The sequence below is a fragment of the Quercus suber genome, unplaced genomic scaffold, assembly GCF_002906115.3.
Source record: "Quercus suber isolate HL8 unplaced genomic scaffold, Cork oak 2.0 scaffold_1186, whole genome shotgun sequence".
NCBI lineage: Eukaryota > Viridiplantae > Streptophyta > Magnoliopsida > Fagales > Fagaceae > Quercus > Quercus suber.
This window is the reverse complement of record NW_027070584.1, coordinates 42,133-56,207: the sequence shown is the minus strand read 5'-3', so window position 1 is coordinate 56,207 and position 14,075 is coordinate 42,133.

Below are 14,075 nucleotides of genomic sequence, written 5' to 3'. Positions count from 1 at the left end.
TTTTTTTTTTTTTTTTGTTCATCTGTATTTTTCTTTATTGGTTTTTATTTTTTAATCTATTAGGAGTATGAAAGTAAATTTATATAAATTATATTTTCTATCTTTCCACTTTTTTACTTTCAAACTAAACACTATAAGGGAAAATTAAAAAATTTTCTATCATCTCTTCATTTTTTATTCTTTCACTTTTCTACTCTTCTAACTAAATGGACCCTTAAAATTTATTGTGATAATTTTGTGAACACAACATTTTTTTAAATATAAAAATAGAAGGTAGGAAAATCGGTTATTAAAGGTAAGAACTAAATCATTCGGAGATGATGTGTCCCTTTTATCTTTTCCTTCTTTCCCCAAGTGTTAGAAAAATATTGTGAGATTTTTGTCATGTATGGCCAAATAAGAGACTTTCTATTATTTGGCTATACTATTTTTATCATTTATTGGATGCAAATTTTTGTTATATACTTAGACTTTTCTTCAATCAGCTCTAAGCTATGTTATACTAGTTAATTATTTTTTATTAGATTGAAATTTTAAAAAATTAATTGTTGGACGAGGAAGTGTTGTAGATTCATGATTTACTAATAAAGATCATGCAGTAAAAACGCTAGATTCCTGGCCTTTACCCTGATATTGGGTTGAAGGAAGTTTAGGAACTATATATAATATATAATTATGTATACTACTTGGTGATCAATGGTTCTTCAAATTCAACCACTCCTTTAGAACTTGCAATTAAAAGCCCACTACCCAGTAATACCCTAGATTTTCTATTAATATTTTTAAAAGTTCCAAATATAACCAAACCGAAAGAATAATTAGTACAACTTCAAATCAAAAAAAAAAAAAAAAAGCCCAGCACGCGAATTTCATTGCTTCATTTATTTATGTTAGGCTATTTACAATTTTTTTTTTAATATTTATTTTAAAGCAAATTTGCAATAAAAAAGCCGTAACAGGTACGCTTTACAGCTTGGAAATAGAAGACTCTAATAAATAGAAAATTCCCATTATATACCTGAAATTCAAGCTTTACAACTCACTCCGAAAGAAAAGCTCTTTCTCTCTGGTGATTCGCGTTTTGATATAAAAATGAAATTTCTGGAAGAGAGAGAACCAACCAATAGGTGCAATGCAAATTTGGACTTTTCATGATATAGTGCTACGTGTACTACAAAATTTACCATATTGATGTGTAGCTAATAAGGTCATTCATATGTTTGTTTAGGAGATGGTTAAAATTTACCAATTACATTAATCATCGCATCAATTTGTAAATTTTAACTTATGTAAAACTTATAATACCTTTAACATTTTTCTGGATAAAAAAGCTTTTAATTGTAAAAATTACAGTAATTTGGAGGTAGAAATAGAATAGCCCCCCACCCACAAGTCCTTTTTGGTTTTAATTAGTAACGATTATGGTCAAAATGTATTGTTGCCCTAGTTGTCCTTGAAGTTTTAGTCCTTTTAATCCTTAAACTTTAAAAAATTTGCACTATTGGTCCATGGATCAACTTCCAAAATTTTTTGCCCTATGTTTAACTGAGTAATGATATCTCAATTTTTAAAGTGATGTGATAATTTGTTATTAATTAAACATCAACAACAACTCACAATTCTAGTCTTCTCAAAAAAAAATAAAAATAAAAAAAAACCGACAATTTTAGTTCTCAAACACTAAAAGATTAAGGTCATGTTTGGTAACTATTTTCATTTTCTATTTTATTTTTCTTGTTTTTAAGTAAAAAAGAAAAAAAATAAACTTTTCTTTTTCAAGATGAAAAATACGTTAGGTTAGTTAAAAGAAAGGAAAAAAAAAATTTTCCAAAAAAAAATTTAGGAAATCTGTTTGGTAATTGTTTTGAAAAAGTTGAATTTTGTTTTGTTTTGTTAATTTAAAACATTTTGTCTATTCATTCTAATTCAATAATACGTTTTGTTCAAAGTATTGAAATCAATACACCTAGAGGAATTATAAAATCAAATGATTTGTATATAACATTCAAGCCTGAAACTTTAATCATACAAGACTAGAACTATTACAACACAAAAAGATATCACAGAATTCAACCAAAAAAAAAAAGAAAAAAAAAGAAAAAGAAGAAGCAAATACTTCACAATAACAACTATCACACAGAAATAGAGAGATCAAAACAACACAAAATTAAATAAAATAAATAGCAAATAATTCATAATAACAACCGATTTCTTTTAGTTGAAGTGACAATTAAGCTGCAATATTTTGTGTTTCACAAAGCTCATTTTTTTTTTTTTTTTTTTGAGATAAAAGATAGAAGATTTTATTAATATAAGGAACTATAAGTAGGTACAATGCCATGGCGAAAAACAGCACAAGCTCAAGAACTCCAAAACTGTTGGAGAGAAATACATCAAAAAACTGAACGTGCAACAACTCAAAACAAGTTTTAAAGACAAAACTAAGAATTCGTCATTGCTGCAACTAATCTGTGATTCTCCAACAAGATGCCGATTGCCCCATCCAGATTAGCATTAGGATGTTGTTGGATCTTTTCAAAATAGAATTTGTTTCTAGCAGTCCATAGCGCCCATGATATTGTTGCCCATCTGTCCAACTCCAACTGTGAAAGACAATCTGCAAGCATTCAGAAAAGTGCAAAGAACTCCTATGCATCATTCGGGCATTCCTGGATTTTTCCTCGACAAAGTGCCCATACATTCCTTGCTAGTTGCTAATGGGCATTCCCATAGAAGATGACCAGTAGACTCAGTTTGCTGGCAACATATTTCACACGTTGGATCAACCCTAATTTTTCATCGGTGCAAAATTTCCCTTGTAGGTAGAATATTGGAGCAAGCACGCCACAAAAACATCCGAACTTTAGATGGAACATTTAGATCCTAGATTTTTTTTTTTTTCCCAGATGGCCCGGTCAGTTCCTACTCTTGAATGCTTGACTTGACTTCTTTCCTTTAACCTTAAAGCAACCTGGTATGTAGTCTTCACTTTAAACAACTTTGCCAAATTTTCTTTCCATATCTAAGTGTAACAAGAGGTAGTCTTGGACAGAGGAATGGCTAGTGTTGGGGACATATTTTATGTAATTGGCTAATCCTTTGACAAAATGCACTTTACTTGTAATTGGGTAGATCTAAGATGAGTTCAATACTTCAAAAAACATGTTATTCAAGTCAAGTGTTAAAGCCATGAAGATCTAACCTAGAAATAAGTGAAGAAGAGTTATTCATTAAAGCTCGACAGATACCTTGACAGAAACAGTATCTATCGAGATTTAAGAATGAAGCTCGACAAAAATTGAATTTGTTGAGATCTACAAAATCAGAATTTTCAGATCTGATTTTTGTTGACATGTATGTGTAAGATTTCTTTTCTTACAACCCTAGATATATATAAAGCTTATTTTAAAGGCCGTTATACACGAAGAATACATGCAGAAAGTGACATAGTTCATTATTCTCTCTGAAGAAACTACTGCGTCTTTGCGCCATAGGGATTTGTCACCAAAAAGCTTCTTGATCTTCATTGTTGATGAATTGAAGAATTTTGCAGCGAACATCTTTGAAAGTTCAATATGTGTATAAAACATCCTTGAACGTTTAGACCCCAAATTATAAAATATCAATTCAAGCTTATAATCAAACAATTAATGTGCGGAACATGAATATAAGCCAATCACAGAATTGATAACTAATCTAAGCTAAATATAAACACATCCACAGCAGTAAATATAAGGTAAAGATAAAAGAAAGGAAGATGCAAACACACGGACAACACACGATGTGTTATCGAAGAGAAAACCGAAGTCCTCGGCGTAAAACCTCTCTGCCGCTCTCCAAGCGGTAAATAATCCACTAAAGAATGTAATTAGGATACATGAACAGCAGAAGACCCTCCAAGCCTAATCTACCCAAGTACCTAAGCCCTCTAAACTTTTTGCTCCAACGAGGTTACGCCAAACCTATTTCTTCTTTAGCTTCTCAGATTCCGCTACTATACCATAACATCAACCAATGTATATTGATTCCTTTCGAATTGCTTCTCTTAGCACCAAATAAACCTTCTCACAGACGTGGGTGTGGTGAGATAAGGATTTGGTCATTGACCTCTCAAGGATGTGACAATAAAGAGGAAGAAAGTAGAGGAATTTGTAAAGTATCTAAGGTAAAGATTGGAGATGAGGCAATCTTGTTTTTCTCTAGGGTTTCTCTTACAAAATTCTCTCTGGAAGCTCTCTCAATTTAGTAGGTATAAGGGTCTATATATAGTGGTGTGTGTTTGGAATACAAAGAGACAGTTTTTGCCAAACAAGGCTGGTTGGCGACTTGACCTCGTGGCTTGTCCAAGTCGCAAGTTCAAGCCGCGACGTAATGGTCTGGACAGCCTAGGACTTTTGTCCTGTAATGCGACAGCTGACGCGACCCTTTAGCTCCGCTGTGTGCATTTCACGTGCCATAATTTGGTGGCTTGCTAATCACAAGTCAGCCGTGAGTCCTAGCTGCTACACTTTGCCTTCTTGCACAAACTTGGGTTTTTCTTCAAATCTTCTCACACACTACCCTTACAATGATCCCACCTAAATACAGGATTACTAAGTGCTAAATTACAAGTAAATTGGCACGGAATAAAGTCAACAAGATAGTTGATAAATTTCAACCTTACAATCTTCATCAAGTTACTGGTGTTAGTCACGTAGTTGGATCCGTGCATCATTGATTAGTCACGTACTGGAATTCGTGCATTGAACTGGAAGATTGCCACTACAATACAAGTTTAATTGGGTATTGGGATAAGGGTTCAAATGTAAGTTGGTATTTTGAGATAAGCCAAAGGATTTGGTAAGATTCCTTATACTTGTAACCACTTGTGATTGATAATAGTGGGTTCTTGGGAGTGGTGACTTGAAATTCACCCAGTGGGGTTTTGCCTCGATTGTTTTCCCCATTCGTAAAAAAATCACCTTGTCAAATTTATTTTTCGCTGCATTTAGATATTTTGGTGATTTGTTTGTGCTGCCACGCTATTGCACGTAATTGAACCTAATTAATTAATTTGCAAGGAGTCAATTCATTTTAACCCAACAAGTGGTATTAGAGTAGGCACACTCTAATTAGGTTTTAATATTTACTGTGTAATCCATTGACCCCTGTTTGTCATGGATAGAGGACAGTCTCTTATTATACCTCTTTTATTTGATGACACTAACTATGCATACTGGAAAGTATGTAGAAGAGCTTTCTTGCAATCTTTAGACGAGAAGGTCTGGCAAGCTATGGAAATTGGCTGGGTGAAGCCAAAGGAAGCGCGGCTGACTAGGATGAGGCTAAGATCAAAGCGGCAAACTTCAATAGCAAAGCATTGAAAGCCTTATTCAGTACGGTGACCAATGAGGAGTTCAAGAAAATATCCTTAACTGAAATTGCAAAGGAAGAATGGACTATCCTTCAGACAACCTATGAAGAGACTAAGGCTGTCAAGGATTCAAAACTCTAAAGGCTTATGACTAGCTTTGAGGAGACAAAGATGGAGGAGGATGAGACGTTCGATGAGTTTTATTCCAAGCTAAATGGCATAGTGAACTTAGCATTCAATCTTGGTGATCATATTCCCGAGCCCAAGATTGTGAGAAATGTACTCAAATTTCTCCCTGAGAGATTTCATGTCAAGATAACAACGATTGAAGAATCCAAGGGCATTGACACCATTCCTTTGACGGAGTTGATTGGCAACTTGCAAACCTATAAACTAGGTTTGACTAGATTTGGGAAAGGAACCAAAAGTAAGAATATGGCACTGAAGGCCAAAAGTAATGAGATTGATGAGTCTTCAGATGATGAAGATTCTAAGATGAAGTCCTACATCACTAGGCAGTTCAAGAAGTTCATGAAGCATGCTAATGTGAAAGATTTTGACAAAGACCGTAAGCAATCCAGTTCTTCTCAATTTAGAAGTCAAGACAAAGGAAATAAAGTTGCTAAAGATGGCGATCAGTATACTATTCCCACCGGAACAAAGTGTGTCGGATGTCAAGGTTTTGGACACATGAAACAAGAATGTCCAACATATCTCAAGTCGATTGGGAAAAGCAAGGCTATTGCTGCTACCATGAGTGATACCGAGCTTAAGACTGAATCAAATGACAGTGATAACGAGGGAATCTTGAGTGCTTTCACTACCACAGTGGATCCTACTAAGGGGGTCGTAGAAGTAGTGGATGAAGAAGAGGACTTTGTGGAATCCAAGTTTGAGAAGATGGATGGACAGGATGACGTCCATACAACCTTTGCAAAGTTATACAAGGTATCTGAAAAGCATGAGAAGTTGTATAGGCTATCTACTAAGAAGCTTAGTAAAGTAGAGCTGGAACGAGAGGAGCTATCCATAAAGGTTGATGAAGCAAATCAAACAATTGGAACACTGAGGTTCGAGAACAACTTCTTGGCTGAAAGAACCAAGAAGCTTGAAGTAGAATTGTTCCAAGTTCGAGCTCAATTGGAGAGCACTTCCAGTGCAAAGCTGGATGAAATGCTGAACCTCCAAAAATTAGCTTTTGACAGAACCGGCTTAGGGTATGAACTCTTTAACTCTTCTCATCTTGCCTCCTCTAGTAATACTGTTTTTGTCTCCTCACCTACTAATAATGAAAATCTTGAGAAAAATGAAACTAAAACTGAGATAGCTAGTGAGAACAATCTAGACAAAGGAAAATCTATTCTAGGGGCACCCCCTAAGATAGAGAAGAAAGAGACTAGAAACCCTAAGAGCAATAAGGCTAAAAATAAGAAGTCTCAACCAAAGAAGCTACATTTCTGTCATCACTGTGGAGTTTCAGGACACACTCGTCCAAATTACTATAAGTGGTTAGCCACTCAACAGAGTAATAGTGTGTTATCATCTGGTGGTCAAGGACAGATTCCACCATCTTTGGGTCCTCTTGGATATCTTCTCAAGGCCTTATTGTTCCTTTTGAACTTGAACGGTTTCAATTCTTCCCCCTCACCTCTGGAACAAAGGTTCAACTCTAGGAAATGATCTTCCTCTAAAACCAAAGTTTGGAAGAAAAAAAAAAAAGGCTCAAAGTGATTTAGTAACTTTTTCTCGCTCTCCCTTTATGTTCTTGCATAACTTGTTTGTTCTGCTTTCTAGTTGTTTTTGAGTCAATCTAGTCTTTTTGCTTTGTGTGTTTTGTTTAACATGTTTTTGTTTGTTGTTTTCAGTTTTGTTTTATATAAAAATAAAAATAAAATTGAAAAATAAAAAAAAATACAAAAACAGTGCGTGTTTGTGTATATTGGTACTTGTGTACCCTAGATGGCCATTGAAACAAAGTGTTTTAAATTTTGTATCTTTTATAGCTTAGATGAACGTCTTTATGCATAGCTAAACAAGTGAGCTTTGTAGTTCGTGTTTGTGATGAGTACGATCAAGTGATCTTTCACTCTTTATACTCTAATCACTCTTTTTGACAGGAAGGACTAGAAAATCTTAAGAGAAAGGTATAAATAACCATCTCATCACTAAAACCCGCCAATCATGTATAATATTTGTGTGCTTCAGTATAGCAAAATTGTGATGTTTTGGCTTACATAATTAGGTATTTCTTTTCTCTCTTATATGCCCATGCATGATATGTTCAAAAAGAAAATATGCAAAATATATAAAAGAAAAAAGAATCAAAATTCTTTTAAAATGATTGTAAGTGTGTTTCTAGGAGTTGTGGGAGTTATATGATGTACCTCAAAGGTGATAGTCTCCATTAAACAGTTATGATTGTGTGTGAGTGTATTAGATCACCTTATATCTTGAATCTTCATAATATGAGAAACTTGTGCACTCTTGCTATGTTTTCACACACAACACGCATACTTTTTGCTACTTTTGATACATCTACAGGTACAATATGTCTTGGCCATTACAAGGAATACATGTGTTAATATATGCTCGTTAAACTGTCTTAACTCATTTTTGAAATATAAAATTAGTTAGCCTTGTTTAGGGTGTGTGTGTGTGTGTTTTGGATGTAATGATGCTTTGCTTATATGTTAAGAGATGTTTTGAGAGCTTAACATGTTGAGTGGATCTTTATTTAAGTAGCTTGCTTGTTGCATTCATCTTTATGTGTTTTTCCTCGCTTGAAAAACTCTTTTTCTTTAAGCTCGACGACTTCTTGACAAATACCTCGACACATCCTCTTCTATTGAGCCTCTTTGCTTTTCTCTCGATAGATTCTTGACAGCAGGCCGATCCATTGAGATTTTCTTCTGACCTCTCTGTCTACTCGACAGATCCTCGATACATTCTCGATCTATCGAGATTTCTAGGTTTCTTCTTGATAGCACCTCGACAGCTTCTCAATCCATTGAGATGATTTCCTTGAGTTTTTGTCTCCTCAACACCTTCTCAACAAATGTTTCGATCCATCGAGATCATGTTTATGCTGTCGACAGCACCTCGACAGATTCTCTTTTGTCGAGATTTAGTGCTCGATAGTTTCTCGATAGATCCTTGATCCATTGAGCTGCATGTTTCTATATATAGCTAAGGCGCGATTTGGTTTCCATTTTCTCACTTCTCTCTTGATAGAAAACTCTCTCTCTCTCTCTCGACCTAAAACTCTTTCTCACTCTTAAATCTCCTCACCCATGTGTTCTTCAACCTAGATCAAGCTCCAAACACTTGGTAAGTGTTCTCTTCTTCTCTCTTTTCATGCACTCATGCAGTTTAGACCTAGGTTTTGGGGTTTTTCAAAAATTTTGGGGTTTTGAGTTTTTAATGAAATTTTTGGGTTGGGCTTTGTGAAATTGTTGTTATATGTTCATGCATTGCATCTTCTATACACTATAACAATGTTTCATGCATTTGTTAGATGTGTGCTTGATTAAACTTGTGAGTGCTATTAGGTTTGGATTGGGTTTTACGCATGATGTTTTCAATTTTTGCATGTCACATGTTCATGCATTTTTCATGCATACATTTTTCCTTTTCTTTTCTTTTCTGAACCAGTGTTGTGTCTCCTTCTGTTCTCTTCTCTCTCTCTCTCTCTCTCTCTCTCTCTCTCTCTCATAGAACCTTTCTATGACACCCAAACAGAGAAAATCTACTTCGGCTCGAAACCCTCTTTGTAGTTCCGGGTCATCCTCTTTTGATCCTCTTGTTCCATCTCATATTCAGTTCTGTAATGAGAAGGCCAAGACGAACTTCTTTGAGAACTTCTAGAATCGTGGCGTTCATCTGCAACGCCAGGTCATTTTGTCGAATTTCTCCAACACTATGCTACTCAATGTCATTCGGACTTAAGGATGGGAATCTCTTTGTCAAAAACCCGTACGTTGTCTCGTCATGTTTATTCAGGATTTTTACTTAACATACACGACATCGATACCTCTGTGCTTCAGTTTGTTTCTACATTCAGAGGTACAAGTATCGTAGTTATTTCGGATCTTATATCCGAGGTACTACACATCCCTAGAGTAGCGCATCCTAACTACCCTGGCTATGCACGTCTTTGGACCGTGTCTAGAGATGACCTTATCTTTTATTTTTGTGAGACTCTTTCCATATGGGGTGGTAAGCTAAACACTCCATGCTCGAGTTTTGCTAAAGGCTTGATATTTCTTAACATGGTGATGACATTCATTCTCACACCATTGTCTCACTATAACTCTATCACTAAGCCTCGTGCTCATTTTCTTCTTTCCTTGATGAAGGATCTTTCCATTGACTTTCCCTCTCACTTTATCACATCTATCATAGATGCATATTAGGACACTACTACACGTGATAAGCTTATCTTCCCTTTGGTTATCATGCGAATCCTCACATAATTTCACATTCCCATTCCTTTCTCTCATTTTTTCACCATCATGGGTGCCATCAGCACTTGTTCTGTTTGGCAGAGTGAGGCACCAAAGTGACCACGAGTGGAGACGACCGATCCTACAACTTCTTTTGTTCCATCCTTTTTCTCGGCTCTTTCTACCTCCGCAGTTGGTGGTGTGACCCTCGAGGCCATCGTGGTGCAACTTCAGTGGATGGAGGCTGACTTTGGTGGTCGTCTTGTCTATCTCATCGATGAGATGTGTCAGATGAACACCGAGTCGGTCACATTGCCCACAGACAGGCTCGCATTGCTGGTCTTGCTCCTTTTCCCTTTCTTTCTCCAGAGGCCTCTCCCGATGATGATGATGAGGATAATGAGGATGGTGCTAGCTCTTCCGGTGATGATGAGATGACCTCTCAGTGACTTACCCTTTGTCATTCGTGACAAAAATGGGGAGTAGTTTTGGGTTTGAAAGTAGTCTTGTTTTTAAAGGGAGAGTTAGTATAGGACATTTTTTATAGGGGGAGTGTGTATAGTTTTGAGGGATGTAGTGAGGTTTATATGTACTTTTCTTTCTTTTTAGTTACATTAGCCTTTTGTACACTGGTCTTGTGACCATTATTATTATGACATACATTGTACTTTATTTTCTTAGATATGACGATGATGTATGTTCATTTTCTTCACCTACATTTACATGTGTTGTTTTTTTTCCTCTCATTATGCACATGTTTCTTTATGGATGCAATCCTTATTTCTATTTCACATATGATGCCTTAATGAGTTTTGTTTAAGTGTTTCAAAAAGACAGGTTGTGAAAGTCTATCATGCCGTGAACTCTTTTCTTCCAAAGTTTTTCAAGAGTTTGTAGTAGGGATATATTTATTTTGTAATACAACAAGTGATTATGAGTTTAGTGATTTAAGACTTCTCTCATGATTCATTTGTTTTGTTGTAGCTTTTTCGCAGATTGCCAAAGGGGAAGATTGTTAGGGACATATTTTATGTAATTTGCTAATCTTTTGACAAAATACACTTTACTTGTAATTTGTTAGATTTAGGATGAGTTCAAGACTTCAAGAAACATGTTGTTCAAGTCAAGTGTTAAAGCCATAAAGATCTGACCAAGAAACAAGTGAAGAAGAGCTGTTCATTAAAGCTCGATAGAAACCTCGACAGAAACAGCATCTATCGAGATTTAAGAACGAAGCCCGACAGAAGCTAAATCTGTTGAGATCTACGAAATCAAAATTTTTAGATCTAATTTTTGGCCCTAGCTGACATGTATGTGTAGGGTTTCTTCTCTCACAACTCTAGACATATATAAGGCTTATTTTAAATGTCTTCATACATGGAGAACACATGCAGAAAGTGACATAGTTCATTATTCTCTCTAAAGAAGCTACTTTTGCGCCATAGGGTTTTGTAACTAAGGAGCTTCCTGATCTTCATTGTTGATGAAATGAAGAACTTTGCAGCCAACATCTTCATTAAGTTGCTGGTGTTAGTCACATACGAGGATTCGTGTATCATTGGTTAGTCACGTACTGAGATTTGTGCATTGAACTGGAAGATTGCCACTACAATATAAGTCCAATTGGGCATTGGGGTAAGGGTTCATCTGTAGGTTGGTATTTCGGGATAGGCCAAAGAGTTTGGTAAGATTCCTTATACTTGTAACTGCTTGTGATTGGTAATAGTGGATTCTTGGAAGTGGTGACCTGAAATTCACCTAGTGGGGTTTTGCCTCAGTTGTTTTCCCTATTCGCAAACAAATCACCATGTCAAATTTATTTTTCACTGCATTTAGATATTTTGGTGATTGTTTATGATGCCACACTATTACATGTAGTTGAACCTAATTAATTAACTTGGGTAATTAATTAATCTGCAAGGGGTCAATTCATTTTAACCCAACAACTAGTATCTCCATTCTACTTTGATGAGCAATGAGGTCAAATATCTTTTCCCTATCCCATTGCATTGTAGTATTATCAATCAAGTCAGTCACATGCAAGTTAGGCCAGTCTTCTCTATGGAACACGAGTTTATGTGGAGCCACGTGTGAGTTGAAACTACAATATTTCGACCATCCCTCACCCTCCAAGAAGAGCCTTCAGTGAAGATATCCCTCACTGCCAACAAAATCCGCCAAACATACGATGGATTATTACCATACGTACTACATCTATAAAAGAACAATTGGGAAAATACTTTGATTTATAGACCCTATAGAACAACGAGTGTATTTTGTGTATCAACCTCTAAGCTTATTTAGCTAGTAAGGCTAACTTAAAAGCTTGAATATCCCGAAAACCCATGTCACCACTCTTCTTTAATGTACACAATTTCTTCCAATTAATCCCATGGATTTATTCTCATCCTTTGTTTGCCCCCACCATATTTAACCAAAGTAGAGTTGATAATATCACATAAAGCCTTTGGGATTTGAAACCATAGAGTAAGTAGGAATTGCTTAAGCAACAATTTTAATAAGAATTTCCCTACCTACTTTAGAGATGAATTTCTCTTTCCATCCATCACTCAATAATTTTCTCCTGCAGGTCCTTAAATGTATTCACCTTTGATTTACCCCCCACCATAGGAAGGCCAAGGCAGTTTTCACAATTCTCCATAACTCTCACCCCCATTAATGCTTGGAAGTCTGCTTTGACTTCTTGTCTTGTGTTTCTATTAAGAAAAAAAGGATGTTTTCTATCCATTGATTGCTTGGCCGAAGCCGCCTTATAACACCCAAGCAAATGAATGAGGTGTTGACATTCCTCCACAGTAGCTTGACATAAAATAAAGCTATCATCAGCAAAGAGAAGATGCGAGATACATACCCCATTAGACATGACAAGATACCATGCAAGTTTTGTGATTCCTTTGCTTTTCTCAGCAAAGTTGAAAGGCCCTCCGCACAAAGCAGGAAAAGATATGGAGATAATGGATCGCCTTGCTTTATATCCGTGATGGATTGATAAACCTCTAGGTTCCCATTAATAAGCACATCTCACACTATTGTTGCACTATTATATACCTACAAAACAGAAATCCTATAAAATATATCACTACTATATACATATAGTCTATTGAATAGACCAAATGTGTTATTCTATCACATCAATCCCTATTATCAAAAAAAAAAAATCACATCAATCCCTAAGATGGATTCTATAAAACTATTTGTCCTTGTAACATTAGTTTATTCAAAGTTAATGCAAGTTTTATTTATACAAATTATAAAATATTGTTTTAAATGTGTACCTTTGACTGATGGATCACAAAAGCTATGAAAGATTATGTGAATTTGCTTATAGAAAAATAGAAAAATTAAATTAGGAAGAGAAAGTTGTTAAAGATTGTGTGAATTTGCTAATAGAGAAATAGAAATATGAAATTAGGAGAGAGAGAGAGAGAGAGAGAGAGAGAGAGAGAGAGAGAGGAATGGGTTTAACTGTACCTAAGAGCATTCCCATTAAAGGTGCTAAAAATGCTAAACGCTATTTTTTAGCATTTTTAGCACATCAAATGATAAAAACACACTTCCATCAAACATTCTAAATCCTAAAAAATTTAGCACCAAGCTATTGTGAGTTGTTATCAATAATAGCTCACTGTAGCTAGATTGTATATATAAAAAAAAAAATTAAAAAAAAAAACTTTTTTATTCTCACAACTTCTCTCCTTTTTCAGTTCTCTCTTCTCTTTCGTCTCTCCTTTCTCTCTTCTCTCTCCCGATGGATGTGATCCGGCGATGGTTTTGGTTCGACGATGGTTCTAGTTCAGCAATGGTGGTCAAAAAGTCATGGGTCTGATGGTCCGATGGTCACGATGTTGTTCTAGGTCATGGTGCGGTGTTACTGGGTTGTGGGTCGTGGTTTTGATCTTGATTTTGGGTCACCGACGGTCGTGGGTCGTGTTGCTGGGTCATCGTCGCAAATCGAGCGAGCTCATTCGCTCACCGACGCAGATCGTGTTCTTGGGTCACTTGTGTTCCTTGGTCTTCTCTAGAAGATCCATGATTTGGTCCAATTGATTTTGATTTTGAATTATTTTTTTTTTGTGCTGTTGATTGGATGTAGATGTGAGATGTGGAGGGTGTGGTGGGTGGATGTTAATGCTGATTTGGTATGATTGCTGTTGATTTTTTTTTTTTTTGGTCTGACGGTGGATGTGGATGTGGATGTGGTGGGTGTGGTGGGTGGATATGGAGTTTTTTTTTTTTTTTTCCTCTGCTGTTGTTTGTGG